This window comes from Rousettus aegyptiacus, unplaced genomic scaffold (genome assembly GCF_014176215.1).
Source record: "Rousettus aegyptiacus isolate mRouAeg1 unplaced genomic scaffold, mRouAeg1.p scaffold_m13_p_10, whole genome shotgun sequence".
Taxonomy (NCBI): domain Eukaryota; kingdom Metazoa; phylum Chordata; class Mammalia; order Chiroptera; family Pteropodidae; genus Rousettus; species Rousettus aegyptiacus.
Genome location: NW_023416285.1, coordinates 67,918,913 through 67,932,160, shown reverse-complemented (window position 1 = coordinate 67,932,160; position 13,248 = coordinate 67,918,913). Strand labels below are relative to the sequence as shown.

General features: G+C 33.7%; 1 protein-coding gene across 2 annotated transcripts in view; it reads right to left on the bottom strand.

Moving 5' to 3' along the window:
- The window catches only part of LOC107519004 (cytochrome c oxidase subunit 7B2, mitochondrial), a 114,024-nt gene that overhangs the window by 66,789 nt on the left and 33,987 nt on the right, over positions 1 to 13,248 (bottom strand). The window contains exon 2 of one of the 2 annotated variants that reach the window (XM_016161199.2): positions 125 to 289. The gene's annotated coding sequence lies outside the window, so the exon portion shown is untranslated. Of the gene's footprint in view, positions 1 to 124; positions 1,797 to 13,248 lie in introns of those variants that run through there. The other variant, XM_036227965.1, reaches the window with a different exon arrangement.

The following is a 13,248-nucleotide window of genomic DNA, read 5'->3' as shown; positions in this document are numbered from 1 at the left end:
TCCTACCAATCATTGTGGAATGAAAGCACAAGGTGTGACCATGTGATCAGGACTGGACAAGATTTTCTTCCAAGATCACCCACTAGCATCACCTGGCTCAACATGCTTCACTTCACACACTCACCTTAGCTCAGCACTGGACCGAGACACTGATTTTCACTGCTCAGGGTTGCCTTCTGTGGACCTAAGTATTTGCTTTGTTCTTTAAATATTCTACTTTTCAACTGCAAACTCCAATTTTCAATCCTTTAGTCTCTAACCATAATGTTTTATCCAGCACTGAATATAGCTTAAAAAAAAAAAAAAGGAAAAAAAAGAAAGAAAATAAAAAAAGACAGACATTAAAATGTTCGACAAAATTCTCCCTTGAATCATAAGTGCACAATTTTTCATCCCAACAGACACTGTTTAGGTAGGAAAGGCAAACTTAACAGTTGAAGAAAAAACTAATCCTAAGGAAAAAAAGATTTTTTGAATATTTGAGGAAAGTCTTGAGGCAAAGTTATTAAGATTGTTTTTTACTTGTCCAAAATTATCATAGGTGAAGTGTTTGTTTATTTTTATTTGTTTTTAAGGGGCAAGGATCAATAAGGGATATTTGCAGTGGAAGGACATCACAACAAGAATAACTTCAGAATTTCACAGATTACGTGAAATGGCCAATAGAAATAGAAGTAGCTGGAACAATAGAGATATAGTTTGTAAGAACCCTGTAATGAAAATAAAAATTTTCAACTTTAAAAATTAAACTTTAAGCAATCACAGGTAGAAAGATTGAAAACTTTGTCAACATTATACCAATTCTTATACACAGGCACAACAAACAAAGAACAGAATAGGGGAGATAAGCACATGAAGACAAGGCAGATGGCCTAATGACTAAGGGTACAAAAGCTTAAGTCTGACTGCAGGAGTCAAAAATCTTACCTTTGCCATCTCTAGCTATCTAGCTCTCAACAACTTATCTAATCATTCTAGACCTCACATTTTCCTGTTATAAAATGAGGATAATAACACAACTCCATATGGCTCTTAAGAGAAAAAAGTTATCTCACATATTAAGTTTAGTAAGTACAAAAGTTGTTGATTTGGATTGTGAGATGGAGGACATAACTATTTCAGTGGTATCCATTTTATTTGGTTTATAAACGTCACAAAAGCTAAATTTTTATTTAAAATTTAAACATCAGTTTTAATTGGAGTCATGAGTGCTAGGTCCTAATGGAGGTTCTTCTACCTTGAGGTGAACTGTGGGCACACCATTTTCTTTTCTAAGCCCCAGTGGAGTTACGAGGAGGTGTACTGGATAAGCTTCGTACATTATTTTGTTGCTTTCAAATTTATATGAACTATAAGGCTGGAGAAAAAAAAAGTGTTTTAATACTGCTGCTCACAAAATATTTTCACAGTAGGAACTAAAATAGTGGAGCATTTCAATATATTTATGTAACAGCTAAATTAAACAAAGAGGAGTAGAATTTCCCAGCGGGAGAGCTACAGAAGTAAAAACTGATCAAAACAAAAGAGTTTTCAGAATGTATGCAGTATGAAAGTTTCAGTGAACAGAAGAAAGGCCCTGTAAAACCAATCCTGGTGTGGAAAGAGCAGAAGACATAAGAAAGAAAAATGAAAGGAATACTAATAACACATAAAGTGTTATGAATTCCACTGATACAACTACATCTTTTCACCTCATAATCCAATTTAACTAGTATTTCTTACCTCAAAATGTGGTATAACTATTAGAAGCCAGTAGAGATTTTGGTAAATTTAAAAAAAAATTCTTGTCTGCACTCTAGAAGCCTATGTATATGTATATGTATGATGTATATATATTTATATAATATAAAGAGTGACAAATATAAAATATATAACATGCATATCATAGAATAAGATACACACAGATAAAAATGAAAGATAGAATATTTTCAAATACAAAAATAAATGGATAACTCCAGAATTATAATACAAATGATTATCAGATCCCAGAAGGCCAAGCGAGTAAGTGCAAAGGGCAGGTGGATGGATACGGAGCCAAACTGAGGCATGTTCTCTCAGAAAAGCTGCATACTTAGTGTCTGTGATTACTGCCATTTAGGAATGGAGGCTCTGTGTTCTCAGATGTTCTAATATTTTAAACAGAAATGAGAATCTAGATGTTTATGTAAAATCTCTATTGTTTTTAAGGTTGGAAACTAATTCGAACATTTCGAAATATCATGAAAATCAAACAGATACATCTCTGAGGCATATGCATCTTATGAGTTATTAGTTTATAATCCTTGGTTCATTAAATTCTGTTGAAAAATATCTGTTGACACTTTATGCTTCTTCAGATGTTTAAATGCTATAAATTTGTTCTCATAAAATAACACCACTTTTTACAATTTTATGGGGAAGCTAAATGTCTACACAGTCACATAAGTAAGCAGATTGTGGTTCAAAACCAGGTTTGACCAACTCCAACATCTATACGTTTTCTAATATAAATACTTTTTATCAAAAAGGTCTGTGTGAAAAAGAGAACTTTATGTTAGACCTGGGATGATAAGTAAGATGTAGGAAACTTAAGGGGAGATATGACATAGTTTTAGTTAGAGGCAACATGTCAATACTAGGAAGAAGGAATAAGCATGGTATTTTTAGAGAATAGCTTGGAAACTGGTCTGGTGACAGCAGACATTTCATATCAGGCGACCCAGGGAAAGTGAATTACATAAGACATTAGTAATATTTAATTTAACATTCACCACAAAGCAGAACAATAAAAGATAATAAGCTTAAAAAAATGAATTGTATTCTATTCATTTAATCTCCAGTATCAAGCAATGATAAACAACAAACTTTATTGTCTTTACTATTTTTCTAAAAGCAATAGATTTTGAAAATAATTAAGAGACGAAAATCACATTGACACATGTCCATGAAAAACATTATCTAATGCACTGTCCTAATTCAGACATCTAAATGCAACCCCAAAATACAGTTATTCAATATTTCAAAGAAAAATTAGTGTCATTTCTAGATAAATTATCCATAAAATTATATTTCTTAATTTCCTATGATGATTACTCAGCTTCTCTATAAAATGTCTTACTCGACATCGCAGAGAACATTATCACATTATCTTTACCTCAAAAAAGTTAAAAAGATGCCTTGATTACTATGAAGAAACTAGTCTACATCCTCAAATAAGTAATTTGTTTAGTTTCAAACCATGAAAAGAAGACTGATTTTTTTTTAATTCAAAATATATTATCTCCATTAAAACAGCCCTCCCTTTGTGGGAAAATGAGAAATGATATATGTGAGTAAGGTTATTTATCTTGGAATTAGACTTCGAGAGATGGTTCAATGTACTAGAACTTCTGATACTTATTTTCTTCAAAAGCAACTGAAAAGCTTGTTTTATTAAAAGCAAAGTAGCTTAATATTTTAAACTTTGGCTTAGTTTTAAAAAATAACTCGAAAGCCAAAAAGAAAAAATCTGCAGATTCCCCCCTTTATAACCTCTGGGTAAAGACTGCAATAGTAAGCAAAACATAATGATCTCCCACAAAGACATAAAGTCTAGTGAAAGATACAGAAACTTTATTAGGCAATTAAAATTTGAAATATAAAAGTTATAAAAGATGAATCGAGAAAAAGAAATTGGTAGGGTTAGCCTCCAAGACTTAATGAAGAGGGAAAACGTCCCAAGGCCACTCACCTGTATACCAAGATCGAAGGGAACTGTAGAAATTAGCCAGGATTGGGGGCAGAAGAGAGTAGAATTGCAGCAATGTTCAAACAGAAAAAAATGGCTTATTCATAGGTGGCAAGGAAAAGAGACTGCTAATTACATTTGGGAAACAAAAATGTCACTTGTTGACTTTCTTTACCACACCTCTCTCCTCCCACCCTGATTTCTCAAAGTGAAAAAAAGTCTTGTAGCAGCATTTACATTTTAAGATATTTTAATACACTAACTCAAGCAGTATATGTGTTTCAGGCCACTTGTATTCATGAAAAGATTAGCTCTACATTAAATACATTTAGAACATTACAAGGAGGAAAGATATAAAGATTATCCTAGAGCTTTAAAATACTGCATCTCAGTTAAATCTGATCTAATTATTTGGTTCAGTGATACTTTTAAGATTCCAAAATATACTAAATGCAAAGCTCAGGCGTTTTTAGTTCCAGTGAAGATAGAGGAAGATCTCAAAGGAATAAAGTGGGAGCAGACTTTCACCCCTGAAATCTTTTCTGGCATATACTCTTTCTGTTCCAACATCTAATGTGCAAAACCGAAAAGCAGGAAGTGGAAACCTATCTGGTCCTCATTTTATATTCCATTTCTGTAACTACCAAAGAACATATGGCCCATCATATAGATTCTTTTGTGTTTTGGTATTGTTGCTGTTGTTGTTGTTGTTGTTGTTGTTGTTCCAAGAGCAGAATGTATTCTCAGCTATATGAATCATATTTCAAAATCAAGTTTATGCCTTGATATGTAGGTTTTACATAGTCTCTGATGCATTCTGAGAGCATAAAGTACTTTTTTGTCTATGTACACCTAGATATGATGTTTTAAAAATGCCAAGAAAATTGGTAACTTGGCCGAATACCTGCAAAGCTAGCAGATGTTTTCTGGAAATTTCTCTCAACAGTAATATTTTTGTATATTTTTTAAAACAAATACATGCAGTTCTACGCTGGTTGCTTCTTTTCTGTTGTTTTTGCTTATACACAGCCATAACCATAGCAATGTTTAACCAAAGCACTCCCTACCTAATATATATATATCTGTGGTTACCAGTTGGTCTCCAACTCACTCCTGCTTCCCAGTACCACTTATTAAAAATACTTTAAATCTCTCCTTTGCTTCTAGGACTATGGCTGGTAAAGAAGGCTGCGTAACTTATTGAGGTAACTACTACACTGCATATAGAGATACTTTCTCACAAGTGTATGTTTCTAACCATTTGTCACTTTTTTCTTTTTAATTCTTTTTTTTTTTAAATTTTCCTCTCTGTTTTGGTTTTTTGGGGGGCATTTTGTAGATTTTTGTAGACATCATGAAACAAAATAATTACTAAACAATGAAATTAAAGTGTTTCAAATTCAATGGCAGGTGTAAAATATTAGATTTTAATGTTTCTTTCAGAGAATGCATCACCCCCTCATATTGCCTATCTTCCGTAGCCACTTATAACTGTCAACTTTTTTTTTTGGCTTTGTTTCACTGTGTTCTCAGTTGTCCCTGGAAAGAGCTCAAACTAGTTCCACATTCTTTTAATTCTTAGTATCATAGCTCAATTTTAGGCTCCAGACACTTACAGCTCATTTTTAACTGTTAATTTTTTTCCCCACCGTTCATCCACACTGTAAACATCCTGTAGATTAAATTTTCTAAAACATCATTTTCATCATGTCAGTGTTATTCAAGACCTTTCTGTGGTTATTCTGACTAGGGATAAGTCCACATTTCTTACATGATAGGTTCCAAGGCTTGGGAAATAGTATCATATTTTAGTTACCAATCTAATCTCCTATGACATTTCAACTTACTGTTTATATCAGAATAAATTCCTTTTCATCCTGCATGTGCCATTGCTAATTCTGCTTCAGTGATTTTCCTGATATTCTCTTCTTCTTTTTTTCCCATCCCTTTAGCTGTCCAAATCCTATCCTCCAGAGCCAACTGAAGTGTCACAAATTTTATTAAAAATGTCAACTGCTCAAGCCCATGAGTCATACTATTCTTTGAATTTACACTATACTTACCAACTAACTATGTAATTCAGTGAAGTTTATATGCTGCGCTGCAGTGTTTCTCCCTTGGAATTACTCTTAGTCTAAGTAGATCGTAAGTTGCTTGAGGTCATGGAATATTCCTTATAGTATCTTTCATTTCTATTACCAATTGTCCTTTTTTTCATTGCTGGAAACACATCAGATACACAAGTATACAAAGTGAACTCAATATGACAATCAAAAAAAAAAGTTTACAAAATGCAATCATACTAATTGTAGTATTATCTATGATAGATTAATCATCTAAGAGATGTGAATGGGGCAAATATATGTGGTGTAAAAAATCTTAAGTAGAGATCAAATTTTTATAAACAAAATAATAGGTTAAATATAGTAGATGATAATATTTAATCTTTTGGTGACTCTATAAAGAGATGAGCACTACCTGATTTTCAGCATTTCAAATACAGTTTTCATTATTGTTCTCTTAAGAAGAAAGCTTTTTAAAGAAGATATCCACATAGGGGGAGTTAGAATTGAAACACGGTAAGAAGGGCATCTGTGTGGGGGAGGAGTTGGAAAGGAAGATAAGAGATTGGTACATTAAGGATAATATATTTCCAAGGAGGACCCAGGAAGAAGTTTTCTCAGAATCAGAGATGAAAAGACACCTATGCAAAAGAAGAATACTAGAATGAACCTTATGGTTTTGAGTTTTCATTATTTAGAGAGAAAACTATTGATATGAATGCGTGTATGTGTGTATGTGTTATTCAAATCAATATTTCCTAGATATATCCGCTGTAAGGCCTGAAAGCAGTGACATTTCAAAAGTAATCAGTACACTGACTGTTGGGTCTCAGCTTCCACCATTCTCCACTAAAAGGAATGAAGCCACCTAGAGAAAGAGCAGATTCTAGCTCTGAGATAGAGAAAGTACAAGATTAGCTACAAATATTCATTATGGGGTTAATATCCAAAATATATATGAAACTCATACAACGTAATAGCTAAAAAACAAATAACCGAATTTGAAAAATGTCCAAAAGACTTAAATATATGTTTTTTTTAAAGAGATATACGAATGGCCAATATGCAATATGAAAAAGTGTTCAGCACCACTAATCATCAAGGAAATGTAAAATAAAACTACAATGATATTATCACCTCAAATTTGTTATGATGGTTATTATCAAAAAGTCAAAAGGTAAGTGTTGGCAGGGTGTAGAGAAAAGGGAACTCTTACACTGTTGGTGGGAATGTAATCTAGTACAGCCATTATGGAAAATTTTATGGAAGATCCTCAAAAGATTAAAAATAGAACTACCATAAGACCCAACTGTTCTACTTTTGGGTATATAACAAAAGGAAATGAAATTAGAATCTCAAAGGGATATCTGTACCCCCATGTTAACAGGAACATTATTTATAATAACCAAGACATTAAAACAACCTAAGTGTCCATCAATGGATAAATGAATAAAGAAAATTTGCTATATATGTGTGTATACATACATAATTTTTATCCATTCATAGATATCTATATATATTTTTATTTATATATTTATATATAAAATATACATATGTAATACATATAAATGTTTTATGTATACATAACATAAAAACATATATGTGTGTGTGTGTGTATATGCATACACTCAATAGAATATTATTCATCCGTTAAAAAAAAAAGAAGGAAATCCTGTCATTTACAACAACAGAGATAAACCTGGAGGGCATTATGCTAAGTGAAATAAGTCAGACACAGAAAGAGAAACACTGCATGATCTCACTTATATGTGACCTCTAAAAAAATTGAATCCATAGAAACAGAGCATAAAAGAGAGCCTGAAGGTGGAGGAAATGCAGAGATATTGGTCAAAAGGTATAGACTTTCAGTTTTAACATGATTAAGTTCTGAGTAGCTACTATACAGAATGGTGACTATAGTCAAAGATAATGTATTGTGTATTTGAAATTTGTTAAGAGAAGAGAACCTAAGTCTCAACACAATAAAGAAAAAATTTAAAAATTTAAAAATATTAACTATGATGTAATGGATATGTTAATAGCTTGACTGTGGTAATCACTTCACAATGAGCATGTATACTAAATCATTACATTGTACACCTTAAATATATACAACTTATTTTTCAATCATGCTTCAATAATGCTGGTATAAAATTTAAAAGAAAACCTAACATAAGGAAGTGCTCAAATAATGAGTCATATCCAAAGAACAGAGAAGCCAGCTTAAGTGAGCTACTGTTTGCCAAACTGGGAACAATCTGAGCACAAAAATAAAATAGAAACTCTTTAGTTTATATAGATAAAATTAAATTAAGCAACAGATTTCTGAGGAACAAGATAGTACCAAAATGCCCTCCCACAAAGTATTTAACACTTTCAATCCAAAAGGGTACAATGAAAAGAAGAAAATATTTCTTCTTAGGTTTCCTGACAAAGATGTCTAATCTGAATGAAATCATGAGGAAACATCAGATGAATGCATATTGAGTGAACATTGTACAAAATAACTTCAAAAGTGGCAAAGTTATGAAAGTCAAAAGAAAAAAATATGGAAATGTTCCAAACTGAAGAAATGAAAAGAGACAAAACATCAAAATGTGATGTTATTTTGAGCTGGATCCTTTTGCTATAAAGAATGTATCTGGTACAACTAGCAAAACTTGAATGAAATTTGAGGTTTCTCCAACTGTATCAAAGATGTTTTCTTGGTTTTGATGATGGTATCATAATTATGTGGGAGAATGTCCTTGTTTATACGGTGTAAACACTAAAGTACCTAGGAATGATAGCAAATCAAATCAGTAACTTATGAAGAGTTCAGGAGAATTAATCATTATTTGTACTGGGTTTCTAATTTTCTGTAAGTTTGGGATTTCAGAAGAAAATTATTAACAATAGATACTTTGAAAATCATTAAAACATGTTAAATATGTTCTTATAAAAACACATGTATATAAAATAAACTAAAGGAGGGAAGGTTAATGCAAGCACCAAAAGGAGTGTGTCATCTCATCTAACCTGAAAACATATCTGTCATTGTTTGTACTGTGGAGAGTTGTTACACCTAAGTAGTATTGAATACAACTGATGATATTAGTAAAACTTTGGTTGTTCCAAATCTGTTTCTTAAAAATCATCTCAGATAGGCCATTAGTCTCGCCTGACAATGACTGGCTCAAGCTCAAATACGTTGGATTGATTTTGTCCTTGTCAACCAGAAGAGGCATAAAAGATTTAAATAAATAAAATACTACCATAAGAAATAGATTCTTGAACTCATAGGAAAAATATTAGAAAAATGTAGTAGTTCAAAATTTGGGGCCAGCAAATCTCTTAACAGAAATTCCACTCCTACTATATAGATAGGTTCTCTCCTCTTTTTCTAGTATCATGAGCATGATTGATCAAGAAAAGTTCTGAAAAAGTGGCTGGTATAATTGATTGAACGCTTTGCAGACAATTTTTACTGAAAGTCCTGGAATGTTTTATGTATATATCCCAGGATAACAAAAATATCTCTTTGACAACCAAAGCTCTTTTTTATAAAGTCTCTGTGTTATAAATATCACCTACATGGTAATTTAGAGATCTTATCCCAAATCTCTGTAAAATAAGGAATAGATTCTCACTTGCCTGGCTTTTCTTCACCACTACTCCTGCCACATCTAAAAGATAAAAGATACTAAAGGACTGAATGATTTCTTTACTTAACTCCTCATGTATGTGCTCTACATGACATTATGTAAACTCTGCCAATAGACATATCAATCTGATAAACTACCCTAAACCATAGACTATTTTAATAGATCCAACTGAACCTGGGCTATACTTGAACTTTTAATTTAGTAAACTTTTACATTAATATTTCAAGAAGTTTTAAGAATTTTCCTAAGATAGAGAGCCTAGGGCTGCTACTTCCTTTGCATTTATAGTACAATTTAACTGAACATCTTGTAAGATTTGCTTTTTGCAATACAGCATGCAAATTTGAAAAGACTCAAAGGATATTAGCTAGAGCCTAAAAGAAAGCAATTGTTTGAATGCCTTTTGATATAGTGGCCAGCACAGTAGGGTAAAAATCAAATAGTAGATCCTAGCCATTTCTTAAATAGTACTATAGCCATGATCCTTAACCTTTTTTCCATCTTCAACTATCATTATTACTGTGTACCTGTACTATATCTCATTACTTGTGATGAATTTTGCAATTGGGAAGACACATTTAATGAATAAGCTATCCTTCATTTGGGCTATAAAATAATGTCAGGTTCCTCTTATTTTTAATAAGCAGTAGGAAATAAAATTTCTACCTTAGACTGTTTAAAAAAAATCAATATTGATAAGTTTCAGTCAAGATAGCACACTAGATAAATGATGTGGTGTCCTCCTCTAATGACATCAAAATTACAACTAAATTACAAAACAATCACCATTGAGAATCACCTGAAGTTTAGACAAACAAATGTCCTATAACAAAGGTTACACAAAAGAAATCTTGGCAAGACTAGTGGGAGGGAGAGAGACACAGAACAGGCTGTTCCAACACCTACCTGTGGCAGTTAAAAACTGAAAGGTCTATCTTGGCTGCAAAGGTCCCTCTGATGAGTGAGGGGTCCCAGCCCTATGCCACCCTCCCTGGCCAAGGGTTCTAGTGCCTGTAAGAAAAGTCTCCACATCTTCTGGCTGTGAAGACCAGCGGAGATTTTGGCTGAGTGAGACTGAGAGTGACTAGAGCCCAGCCATCTTCTTAAAGGGCTCCCTCACACAGAGACTTACTCACTGATAGATTTACTCTGAGCTCCAGTGCTGGGGAAGAAGCTCAAAAGGCACTAGGGATGTACACGGAGAAACTGAATTGTGTAGCTTTGGAGTAAAGCTAGAGGGACAGCAGACTGAATACTGGCAGAAGCCATTGTTCCTTTGTTAAACTGTCCCCCAATCCAGCCTACACTTGCAGGTAGATGCCAAGTCTGAGTCTCCATCAACCTAATTAACATCATTTGTCCTGCCCTGATGATTCCCTGAGGCCCCCCTCCACCCAACTTGCAGGCCTACCCAAGCTGCTTCCATTGGCTTTTCCATACAAATGGCCTATCTTGACTCATGCTGTGAATTTTCTTAAAATTTCTCAAAGGTTTAAAAATCCTAAAACATAGCATCTGACCTGAATATGTTCCATATCTCTTGCTAAGCAGTCTTAAGCCCAGGACTAGTGGCAACCATCTGCATATCACTCTGTAGCTCATAGGCAAGTGGCCCCGTACAGAACACAGGCAGTGGCTGACGTTGTCCTGCACCTACTAAAAGGCCCCAGAACCAACACACCCAGTGGCCAGTTCCAGAGCACAACAGAGTACCAGCCAACCACTTCCACAAATGACATATCCATAGGGCAGACTCAGCAGGCACCAGAGCACTGCTAAAGTGAATCCTGCACTGTAGTATCAGGCCCTGCACAACAGCTTTTCCACTGTAGTCATGGCAAGTCCTCACAACCAGTCAGCATGAAGGTCAATGCCACCCATTGATATGTAAACAGCAATCAAGGCTCGACTAGAAAAAGAGGGCACATATGACCCATATAAGGAGCACACCTGGAGCACCTGGCTCAGATAACAAGGAAAATTGTGTTGCTGGGCCCCACAGGATACCTACTACATAAAGCCACTCTAGTACAACCAACAGACAGAGCAGCAATATCCAATAAATAGAAACAAACACACAGAGGCAGCCAGATTGAGGAGATAAAGAAACATGTCTCAAATAAAATAATTAAACAAAAGAACTAAACAAAATAGAGGTAATCCATCTACCAGATCTAAAGTTCAAAACACTGGTTATAAGGAAGCTCAATGATCTCAGTAAGAACTTCGACAAATAGATAAGAAACAAACATGAAAATAGAACACCTTAAAAAAAAAGTCAGAAATTAAGAATACAATAATTGAAATGAAGAATACATTAGAGGAACTCAATAGTATTTTATATGACGATCAAAGTAGAGATTTGGAAGATAAGGTAGCAGAAAACACCCAATCAGAACAACAAAAAGAAAAAAAAATCAAAGAATATAAGGATAGTTTAAGGGGCCCCTGACACAGCATCAAGCATACCAACATTCACATCATAAGGGTACCAGAAGAGAAAGCAAGAAATTGAAAACCTACGTGAAGATGTAATGACAGAAAACTTCCCTAACCTGGTGAAGAAAATAGACATACAAGTCCAGGAAGCACAGAGAGTCCTGAACAAGATGAACCTAAAAAGGCCCACACCCAGACACATCATAATTAAAATGCCAAAGGTTAAAGACAAAGAGAATCTTAAAAGCAGGTAGAAAAAAGCAGTTAGTTACCTATGAAGGAGCTCCTATAAGACTGTCAGCTGAGTTCTCAACAGACACTGTGCAGGCCAAAATGGATTGGCACAAAATATTCAAAGTGATGAAAAGCAAAGACTTACAACCAAGATTACTCTACCCAGCAAAGTTATCATTTTTAATAGAAGGACAGATAGAGTTTCCCAGCCAAGAAAAAGCTAAAGGAGTTCATCACCACCAGACCAGTATTACAAGTGTTAAAGGAACTCCTTTAAGAAAGAAAAAAAAATAAAAAGATCAAAAATATGAATAATTAATATGGCGATAACTACATATCTATCAATAATTACTTTAAATGTAAATATATGAAATGCTCTAATCAAAAGACTTAGGGTGGTTGATGAATAAGAAAACAAGATCCTTACATATGCTGCCTACAAGAAACTCACCTAAGATCAAAAGACATACACAGAGTGAAAGTAAAGGGATAGAAAAAGTTATTTCATGAAAAGAGAAAAGAAAAAATATAATAATGTAGAAATGCTAATACCAGACAAACACACGAAACAGACTTTAAAATAAAGGCTGTAACAAGAGACAAAGAAGGACCCACTTCTGGGTATTTACTCAAAGAAACTCAAAAAACTACTTCAAAGGGACATGTGAATCCCTATGTCCACTGCAACAGTGTTTACAATAGCCAAGATATAGCTATTATAACCTGAGTGTCTATTAATGGATGAACTGATAAAGAAGAGGTGGTACATCTATAAAATAGAACATTACTCAGTCATAAAAAAAAAAAATGAAATTTTGCCATCTGTAACAACATGGATGGACCTACAGGATATTGTGCTGAGTGAAGTAAGTCAAACAGAGAAAGACAAATGCCACACAATTTTGCTTATATGTGGAATCTAAAGAACAAAATAGATGAATGAAGAAGGCAGAAACAAATTCATAGCTACAGAGAACATTTTGATGGTTGTCAGATGGGAGGGAGATAAGGGGTGGGTGAAAAAGGGGAAGAGATTGAGAAGTACAAATTGGTAGTTACAAATAGTTATAAACATGTAAAATATAGCATAAGGAATATGATCAATAATACTGTAATAACTATGTATGATGTGATATAGGTACTAGATTTATCAGGGTGATCA